Genomic DNA, 11,328 nt, shown 5'->3' with positions numbered 1-11,328 from the left:
AGGACTTGGACAGAACTGCACACGGCAGCACGTCTCGGACTGTGCCGGGTGCAGATAGAGGACCTGATGCTCTGAAGGCCTCCAGGCTGGGGATATACATATCTAATGTGTCAGTGAAGAGTTGAAAACCAAAATACATGCACATGAGAGCTGAAGGAACTGACGGGCCAGGAGAGTCAGGACGAGGTGGGAGCTTCTGATGTGCTGTAGGAAGAAGAGCTAAGGTCTCCTCAGGGGAGCGTTTCTTGGAAGGCCGAATGCTTTGTCAGTGGGACTTTAGTCCTCTCTCCTTCACGCCTGATGAAACAGGCACGGGGTGGGAGAGTAACTAGGTGAATAAGGTGATTTGGCACCAGCTGTAATACCACATTTAACCATAAGAATGGAAGGTAGAAGAGTATCAGTTGTCAAAATAGATGTTACCCGAATTAAATAACCTGACTCAGGTACTCAGTGAATCTCCATGTTGAGTTTCTAAAAACATGTGTGTGTTGTTTCCCAACTTAAAGCAACAGAAGAGCATTGCTGAGCATTTAAAGGAAATAATTCTCACTTCTTGCCCAGAGACCCCCTCTTCTGCTACAAGGACCTGAAGGAGGCTGCTGGGCAGAGGGGATCTGGTCTGTGGGTCAGTGTCCTCTGAGGGCGTTGCCGTGGCCACAGAGATGGCAGAGGTGGCCCAAATTTACCGGGGGGGAAAAGCACTTCTTTCCAAAACAGAAGTTTGTTTCCATTTATGTGTGCCATCTAAAAAAGGTCAAGTACTTTGGGGGTCTTTGAGAAATCAGTTACGTCTTGAAAGATTGTTACCTTATTCCTGAACCCTCCTAGATAAAGGACATGTCAGTGTGAGAGGAGAGTTGTCAAAACAGAGAGTTGGTCGATGCCGATGGAATGCAGTCCTCTGCCACTTACCAAATAACTTCAGGTGTTGAGCTGCTAATTCATCTGTAAAATGGGGCTGACTTCTGGCTTTGCAGGTGCACCTCTCCTTTGTGAGGTGACTGAGGGCAGCTGTTAGGTGCTAGCTGGCGGGGAAATACTCCATGGTTCTGCCCTTATCACTGCAAATTACAAATTTCACTAAAACAAAGTGAGTCATTTTGGTGTGTGGAAAAGACTCACTATCCTTGTATTGAAATCATTGAAAATAATATCCCCCCGTGGAGTCCCAGAGCTCTGTCCTCTTTCCTGCCTTTCCAGGCTTTCCTTTCTTTTTCCAATTAAAACAAATTTTTTTGTTTGTTTTGATGTGGACCATTTTTTAAATCTTTTTTGAATTCATTACAGTACTGCTTCTGTTTTTATGTTTTGGTTTTTTGGCCAGAAGGCATGTGGGATCCTAGCTCCCCGATCCGGGATCAAACCCGCAACCCTTACATTGGAAGGTGAAGTCTTAACCACTGGGCCCCCAGGGAGGTCCTTCCAAGCTTTGCTTGATGGTTCCTGTCCTCCAGTCTGAATAGCTCTTACCCAGGCCCATCTCACAGGGAGGACTCCTGCCTTGGTGTATGACAATGGGCTCTTGGCCATCCCCCAGGGACAAAGCCTGCCCAACGTGGGCAGTGTCATGTCGGGCCTCACAAGAGCCCTGCAAGATGGGGTCATCAGGACAACATGGATGAGGAAGGAAAGGAGGGGAAAGACCCTGAAACCAAGAATCCATAGGTTGTCCCCTTCTCATTTTCCCTGAGTTTTCAACACACCTGTTGTCCTAATGACTCCAGACTTTTTCTGGGGTGAGGTTTCCCCAGAGGGTGTGGTCAGTGGAATCAGGCAGGTGCTGGGGTCACCTGTGGGTCAGCTCCCTGGCTGCTCCATCCTCATACCAACTAAGTCCTTCCCTTCCCGAGTGTCCCCCTTCCCTCCCCAGGAGCCAGGTGCCACCGCTTCTGCTCCACAGGAGGGGAGTTGAGAGGTGGGGCATTGTGCCCTGGTTCTGGATGGGCAGGTAACCTCCCCCAAGAGCCTAAAGCTGGCAGAGGAAGTGAGGACCCCCACCCCCACCCCCACCACACACACATACTGGGCAGCAGGGGCCCTGAGCTTGAGTTCCTTTCCGGCAGTAAGTGGCTGAGTTCATGTGCCAGGCTGGCTGAGCCACTTCCTTGCAGGGAAGTGCTTGGTTTCTTGATCTGGAAGAGGAGGTGGTTGAACTAGGTGATGATCTCTGAGGTCCCTTCCAGTAACGCATGAGACACTGGGGTCAGTTCTACCCAGAAGACACGTTAGCCCTGGTACCACGTGGAGGCAGGTCAGAATGAGTCTACTATCTTGTTAAATACACTTTTTGAGGTTAGTGATATTTGTGCTTCTTAATTTTGTGACTGGAGCTCCAGGATGTTTCCCACTATCTCAGGGAGTTGTATTTAATTCCTAGAAAAAAATTTAGAATAAAATTAATTTTTATTTAACTTCACTTTAATTGGTTTTAATAAGTTCTTCTTTTTCTTTTTTTTCCCTGGTCTGCTGCCTTGGTGATGAATGCTGGTTTCTGCCTGGTTCTTTACTAACCAGAATGGACTTCTACCTCATTCTCTTCCGTTTTCCCTCAAGGGAAAGAGAATTCAAGGGAGAGAATTAAGATTCTAAATTCTTTTTCCTAAACATTTTTACTATTAAAATGCTATGTATTTTCCCACAATTGGTAAGAGGATATTAACCTCTGCTGAGGTTTGCCTTCTGATAATAGCTCTCCCAGAAGGTACTCCCAGCAAGCTAAACCTTCCTACATTTAAGTTCCAATATTTAACTTTGACATAGAAAGGTCAGCTCCTGCTGCTGTTGTACTAATTTAAGTGGGTCGAGTCCTGAATGAGAGTGATGCTGGAACTGGGCGTGGCAAAACATTGAATAAAGTTGGAATTTAACTCTGGGCATAGTTCTGTTTTTTAAAAATGATAATTGTGACTAGTAAAACAATATAGAGTATTGGGGAAAACAGAGAACAAAAATTATCTTACCACTCCAATGTAACTACTATAATTTATTTTTGGTGAACTTTATTTATTTTTTGTTTTTTTTTTTGGTGAACTTTAAAACCAGTTTTAAAGGTGACACTTCACAACATATCCAGTGGTATCAGCAAGTTACAGATCAGGCGTTTGAGACTGACATTCATATACAACAGGAATTTAGGGATTAGGAGTATTTTTCAGTATTTACTTATTTATTTGGCTGTGTCAGGTCTTAGCTGTGGCATGAGGGATCATCATTATGTCATGAGGGATCTCTTGTTGCTCCGAGGCATGTGGGTTCTTAGTTCTCTGACCAGGGATCAGACCTGTGTCCCCTGCATGGTAAGATGGGTTCTTATCCACTGGACCACCAGGAAAGTCCTGGATTAGGAGTATTTCTGAAACATTGAATTAAACTCAGATTTCTGAAAATCTTCCTACAGAAGAAGTGCAAAAGTTCACCTGTCATATTTTTCACTCTGATGGATGATAAAAAAAACTAAGCAAATTGAAGTTAACACAGGGATGCTGTCCCAAGTTCCCAAGCAAACTCTGACTCAGAGACAACTTCTTTGAGCAGTAGTGATTGGGGAAGGTACGAAGGAGTTGGCCCCCATTGATAACTATCATGGTTAAGGGTTTACCATAGACTAGGCATCAGATAGTTTATCTTGATAAACCTTCCCTGCAATTCTATGAAGTAGGTTCTGTGATCCCAGTTTTGTAGAGGAGGGAATAGGCTTAGAGAAATTACATAGTTTCCCAGGGTCTCATGGCTAGTAGATGGTGGATTCTAGATCCAAACCCAGGGCCATCTTAATTTTTTTTTAAAAATTTATTGAAATACAGTTGATTTAAAATATTTTGTTAATTTCTGCTGGACAACATTCAGTTATACACAGATACATTCCTTGTCATATTCTTTCCCATTATGATTTATTGGATATCATCTATTTAAAGTTGCCAAATTTACTCACCTATTCTCACCCATTTACTCACCCATTCTCACCTATTTAAAGTTGCCAAATTTACTCTGGTTGGAATTTGAAATTAATTTTTAAGATCTCATATCATTCACTTTTCATATCATACCTTCAGTAACACTAGCAATTTAGAGTTATGTAAGTGGTAAGTTCTTCCTATCATTACACATAACAAATGTAGAAAAGGCAACTGTCTACCACTTTACAATCTTTGAGAACCAGAGGTGATAAGTTGGTAGAGTGAGACATCTTAAGAGCTGTCATTGAAACCATCTGATTGCATGTTCATTTATCTTGGAATTCCAATAAATGTGTGTAAGGTTATGTGCAAAGGCTAAAGAGTATTTAGAATAAAAAAAAAGATGAAAGACTGGCTTCATTTCCCATCTTCTTCAGCGAGCAGGCAGAGTGTCTCAGATGTGCTGACTTCAGGGCAGACATGGCTTAGAAGATGCTCCTCATCCTACAAGTCTGATCCTTTGACAACCCCTCACTCTCCACCAGGCCCTGGGAGCCTTGGTTTCACATGTTCCCCACCCTGCATCTGGAGGAAGTTATTTTTCCTTCTCTTGGCTCAGAATCATGAGCCCTGGGTTTGAATTTCTGCTCTGCTATTTAATAGCTGTGTGACTTTTGACTGGAGAAGGGAATGGCTATCACTCCAGTATTCTTGCCTGGAGAATTCCATGGACAGAGGAGCCTAGTGATCTACAGTCCGTGGGGTTGCAAAGAGTCAGACATGACTGCTTCCATGCACTTCCTTGCAGTCTTAACCTGTGAAGTGGAGAGATTTATGGGTTTGTTGTGAGCATCAAATACAGTGGTATATATGAGAAAAACTTTGTAAGCTGTATGGCTTTATCTACAATGTAAGGCTAATAATATTATAATCATTTTCGTCTCCCCATAGCATTTTGTTAAAGAGAAAAACAGCCCTGGAAGAGCTGGAGAGAGAGATCCCTTTATTTGTAGGTGGAGACTAATGGGAAGCTTGGAGCCAGGCAAGGCTCACGGTCTGGGTCCATCTGTAGGAAAACCATCCAACACCCTCGTTAGTCAGAGGGTTGAATCAGATTACTCCTGAAAGTTACAATGGAAGCAGACCGCCAAGGTATAGAGTTGTCTCCCCTATCTTAATGGCTAATCTAAACTGGGTGCTAGGTGAAGGGGTGCTCAGGACACCTGTGGGTATGAGAGGATCACAGGATAGGAAATCTGGCAATGGGGTCCCCTCTGGTTTCTTGGTTGGCGTAAAACCTGCGTAATGCACATGGTCATGTGCAATTTACAGGAAGCTTCCTCTCCAGTTTAGGTAAGTGCTCAGGTCTGCGTGGCCAAGAGCCTTCTCAGAGTCCTCATTTTCTCTCCATGTCCCTACCACCTTCCTCTGATCTCCTGCTGGACGAACGCAATGGAGCAGATCTGGAGGGAGCCCTGCCCACTGGAAGCACTTCTCTCTGTTTCGCCCCTTCCACTGTCCTTCCTGCCTCCCTCCCCTCTTCTCTCTCGATTTCCTTCTCCTCCACCCTCTTCTTCAAGCATCCTTCATCCCCTCGCCTCAGCAAAGATGAAGAACTGTCTCTCACAGGAAACCCATTTCATCCTGTGGTTCTACAGCATTTCTAGGAACGCTAGGAGAACCTGAGATTCATTTGTCATTCTGAGTCAGTCCACACAGGAGTGAAAGTGACACATTTCTCAGAAGTGTGGTTGTTTCAGCGCCTTTCTCTCTTGTCCTCCTCCCCTCCATTTTTTTCTCTTCTTAATCTGTATTTTCATGGAAAACATGAAATGATGGCACTTAGAATGATTCAAATTGCTTTTCAGAAAAAGGGGAAAAAAACCAAAGATACGTTACTCCTCACCCCCCACGGATATGCACACACTAAAACACACACATATGTGTGCACTCACACACACCTCTACTCCTGAGACTGAGACAGATCCCCAAATTGGAAGAGAACATGGAGATGGTCCAGTTCAAATAGAGCTCCCTGGTGCACCATTCCTATCTGGAATGTCACTACAGATGTTTATCAAGCTTTAGTATGATCTTCTAGTGACTGTCTGATCCCTCTCCCTTTAAAAATTTTTTCTAAATACTTGGAACTAATGTTGTGTGCCTATAAGTTTTTTTTTTTCCTCCAAAATATCCCTCTTTAATTAAGATCTTTTTGAAATTTAATTATTTTTGGCTGCGCTGGGTCTTCATTGCTATGTGTGGGCTTTCTCTAGTTGTGAGCAGGGTCTACTCTTCCTTGCCATGAGTGGACTTCTCTTGTTGCAGAGCACAGACTCTAGGGCTCAGGCTTCAGTAGTTGTGGCACACGGGCTGATTAGTTGTGAAGCAGGGGCTTAGTTGCTCTGTAGCACATGAAATCTTCCTGGACCAGGCATCGAAACTATGTCCCGTCCCCTGCATTGACAGGTGGATTCTTATCCGCTGCACCACCAGGGAAGTCCTAATTAAGACTTTTCATAAGCTACTGGTCTACTAGAAATTGAAAATAATGAAAGAGAGGAAAAACTTTGTCCTTTACCCTCTTGGATTCAGTACCTGGGGTCCTGCAAATTAAACGAACAAAAACAGATTACCAGAGAGATGATTTATTATGCTTGTATACAGAGGCTTTTGCAGAAAAGAAGTGAAGACTCAAAGATGCAATTAGACTCAGTAGCTTAGATACCATTTTAACAAAGAGTCATAAATGTAGAGAGATAACTAGACAAAGGAAACAGGGAGTGTCGAATTTTTAGGGCAAGTAGATAGTGGGAAGGTAAGTATATGGGGAAAGCTAATTAAAGATAACGGTAATTTAGTAGGGTTTGTTATGCTGACTCAAGTTGGTATCTTTTCCATCCATAAGAGCTGTCCACCTCTTGGTAATATGTGAATTTCCTTTACAAATGGAGATCTATGTTACCTTTACAAAGGGAAATTAATGCCTGGTTGCTAGACAGAAGGCTTCCAGATGGTGCAGTGGTAAAGAATATATATGCCAATGCAGGAGATGCAAGAGACTCTGGTTCATATGATTCTTGGGTTGGGAAGATCCCCTGGAATAGGAAATCGCAACCTGCTCCATATTCTTGTCTGGAAAATAGCCTGGAAAATTCCATGGACACAGGAACCTGGTGGGCTATAGTCCATAGGGTCACACAAAGTCGAGTACGTTTAGACAGAAACAGGGAAGGCAGAGAGTTTTTCCTGAGTCGGCTGTTTCTCAGTTTGCCTTCAGTTCAAATTAAACCTTATGCCAAAGTGGCATTTTTTGTGTGGCATATTCTAATCCTTCTCATTAGTAAGAAACTGGGTGGAGGAGGAGGTTCACTAGTATGACCATCAAATTAAATCAAGTCAAGTGAGTAAGTATTCACTGAGCATCAGCCATGGCTAGTGTATTTGTTGGGATGTGGGTGTGCAGAAATCATGGGTGTCCCTTCTAAAGTGTTCTAGATTCAGAGAGCAGATTAGAAACAAACACTTGAAAGTTTAAAAAGCCAAAGTACATGAAAATAGCCATTCAAGGAGACAATAGAAAAGTTGTCTCCAGGAACTGCTGAATGAAATGCCACGAGAGCAAGCAGAGAGGCCAGAAGAGGGACAGATACAAGTGGGTTTTGCATCAGAGGAGATGGATTTTGTGGAAGAGTCCAGGAGTTTGGGTGGAGTCTAAATCTCCTGGTGGCTCAGATGGTGAAGAATCTGCCTGCAGTGCGGGAGACCTGGGTTCCATCCCTGGGTTGGGAAGATCCCCTGAAGAAGGGAATGGCTACCCACTCTGGTATTCTTGCCTGGAGAATTCCATGGGCAGAGGAGCCTGACAGGCTACAGTCTGTTACAGTCCATGGGGCTGCAAAGAGTCAGACAAGACTGAGCGATCAACACTTCAAATCAGCAGAAGAACTGATATGATCGTCCCAGAAAAATGATCTGGCCTTCAGAGGAGAAGGGCTCAGAAATACAACACATGTTGTGGAGCAGAAGCTGGAAAATGAGTTTCTTTCATGTGGATGGTTTGGGAAGGTGATTTCCTTTAACAAACTAGATTGGGGCCATGCATCAGATTTAGGCCACTGTCTCAGGGATTGGTCATCCCCACCCAGAGGCAAGAGTGGAGTGCAAGGGCATTTTTCTGGGGCAAGCTCCTCCATCCCCACTCACCACCCCAAAATTTTGTGGGTTGTCTGCCTGGGACTGGGGGAAGTCCAGGAGCGAACGTTGCTGATCCCCGGTTCCTGTATGACCCTGGTAGAAACAGCTGGGGAGAAATTATGGTGGGAGGAAGCCAGGAACATTTGACAGACACTCACTTGGGCTTTCCCCGAGCATGGCACTCCGGTAGTCAGCTGACTAATACCATTCACCTCAATGCAGGAAATTAGCTTATTTGCTGAGTAAGTGAAAGCCTGCACGAAACCCTGAGTTGCCTGCAGCTTGCCAATGAGTGGCTTGGTCAGGTCAACCTAAAGCAGCGGCTGCTGAGTTTTGACCTGAAAAGACCTCACTTTTCTGGTCTCTCCATTCCTACACTTGCCAAGAGACCCTCCAGAGCAGGAGATGAGGTGCACAGTTCTTAGCTTTAAGGCAGTGCAGCTCTGAGATTGAAGGCTCTGATCTTATCCCAATCACTTCTCAAGGGTACTTGACTGAATTTCTCAGCTTAAGAAAATGGAATGTGTCCAGTGAGCCCCGCTGTGATTTCATAAGAAATTTCTTATGTCCCACACTTTCTTTAATGTTCCTTAAAGCAGGACACCCCAGACTTTCATGTGAGGAGAATCACCTGGAAATTTTATAAAAAGGAAGACTCTGATTCAATGGATTTGACATGAGGGCCCAAGATTCTGCATTTATTTTTTGCATATATTTTCAGACTTTTTTCCGAGCATACATTAATACATATATATACAAGTATATACATGCATGCATATATTATGTTTGTATCTACATCAAAGGAATGTCCTGCTTTATATGAAGAACTGTACCTTAATATTTTCAAAATTTGTTATGAAAAAGATATTTTTAGTTATTAAGTTTTCTTGGAAAATAATTTCTAGTGGCTACATAGGTTTTATCATAAATACATGCTAACAGGTACTTAACAATTACTCTACGGTTAGAAATCCCATGTATTTTCAATTTTCCCACACTGAATATTCTTGTACGTGGATCTTCAAGTACTTCTCTATTTCTTTAGAACAATTCCCAGGGGTAGAACATTTTTTTAGGTTTTTGCTTTACATTAGTAAATACCCTACAAAAGTTGTACCAATACACTCCTGGCTAAAATACCTGAAAATGTCCCTTTTTCCTATTCTCTTGTTAATATTGCACATTTAAAAATCTATGCCAATTTCATAGCCTAAATATGGAATTCTATTCTAATTTACATTACTTTGCTTTTGAGGCTAACCTGTTTCTTCATGTATTCATTATCTATTTTCTTCTAATTTAAACTTTTTAACTTTTTCTTTTTTATATATATAATTGAGATATAATTGACCTGGTATATCAGTTTCAGCTATAAAACAACAATTCCACCTTTGCATATATAGCTAAATGATCACCATACTAAGTTTGGTTAATATTCATCAACTGAGATTCTGCCTTTTTAACAAGCTCCCAGGTTCTAGTTTTCTAGATGGGGGTTGGGGGGATTGTGCTTACTTTCTCATTCCAAATTCTTCTTCTTTTTTAAAATTCATTTTTTGGCTGTGCTGGATCTTAGCTGTGGCATGTGGGATCTTAGTTTCTCGACCAGGGATCGAACCTGGCCCCCTGCTTTGGGAGCACAGGAATCTCAGCCCCTGGACCACCAGGAAAGTACTTTTCATTCCAAATTCCTGTTGACCCATTTCTGCTGGCTCCTTTCCTGAGGCTGCCTTGTCTTTCTTTCTTTCTACGTCACTTTGCTGCTGTGTGGACCTCACAGGACTGCTTTGCACATAAAGAATTTTATTTCAGGCATGGAAATCAGGGAAGAGAATTAAGGCACAAAGTAGACGTGGAAACAATTTGAATACTAGACTCGGGACTCTGTAAAGTTCCCTTGTTATGTCAGCTTCTGAAGTTTCTAACTAGCATCTCTCTCCATTTCTCTTCGGGGTGATAACTCAAGTTCCTGTTAATTGTATATGTAACAATTTCCTTCTCTGTTTCACCCTCAAAGAATAGAACTTCCCTCTCTGTGTTTATCCTAGAGAGAGATGGCTTCTTCTTTGCACTTCCAAAAAGGTCCAAGGTGAGTTCTCTCCAAAACAGAAGTGCCATCTAACAGAAAGTCCACGGCACTCCTGGATGGAGGAAACTGTAATGTTGATTTTCTTCTTTTTTGGGTAGTACTTTTATTTTTCTTCTTCTTATCTGTGTCAAGTACTCAACACAGTGACTGACACAGAATGAGCATTTAATAAATGGTGTTTCTATTAACGAGGAGATAAAATTCTGGTGCAAATAGCTCCATGGTTCATAGAATAGATTCAGAATTGAGTGGTCCTGCATGCAATCTGGAACTTTTCTCCAGTGACCTCAACTCTATTCCATCCAGGGTTCTCACGCAGCACTCTGGGAAAATCCTTTCCTAAGTCTCCCCCCACCATATGTTACTTTTCTTCTTTTCAGCCTTTGCTTCCAATCCTCTCCCTTCATTTCTGTCCCCTTTGAATTCTATCCCCTGTAATTCTTTCATAGGTTCTTCACTTTTTCATCAGAAGATCAGGAATTGTACTGTTTTTTTAGGCAATAGACAGATACACACATCAACACACCCATGGAGGGAAGGACAGGAAGAGGAAGGGAGGGAAGGGAGAAGGAGAGGGAAAGGAAGAGTGAGAGAGAGGGAAGAAGGCTTCTGTGTTTAAGCCCCAAGTAATTCCTATGCCCACAGTCATCAGCATATGAAGACCCTGGCATGGTATTTTCACCTGACAAACAATCACTGTAATGAATTTTGATTTTTAAACCGAAAGTAAAGCCATTTTGTTCTTGAAAATCTTTTCACAGTGGAAATACGTTGACCTTAAAAAAAAGAATTGGTTGCTATGGAATGTCATTTTTCAGAGGTTCTATTAAATATTGGTTGGCCAAAAGAATTCATTTGAGTTTCTCTGTAACATCTTATATTTTTGGCTAACCCAACACATAATGGGTTTGAATATTTGACTCAAACAAATAGGTAAAAATGAATTGGATACAAAAAATGCTGAAACTAGAAACAATCTTTTGCATTGAAAGGGAGAAAAATGGATCATGTGGAGTTTGTAGGGTCTCTGACTTTATAGTTATAAGAATGATCCATGTTTTTTCTCCAATAGGCAATGGAGATGTTGGTTTATGAAAGGGAATGGGACATGCACTTTCAAAATGATCTTCAGACTGAAAAGGC

Source organism: Dama dama, chromosome 7, assembly GCF_033118175.1.
Source record: "Dama dama isolate Ldn47 chromosome 7, ASM3311817v1, whole genome shotgun sequence".
Lineage (NCBI taxonomy): Eukaryota > Metazoa > Chordata > Mammalia > Artiodactyla > Cervidae > Dama > Dama dama.
Note: the sequence above shows the minus strand (reverse complement) of the source record.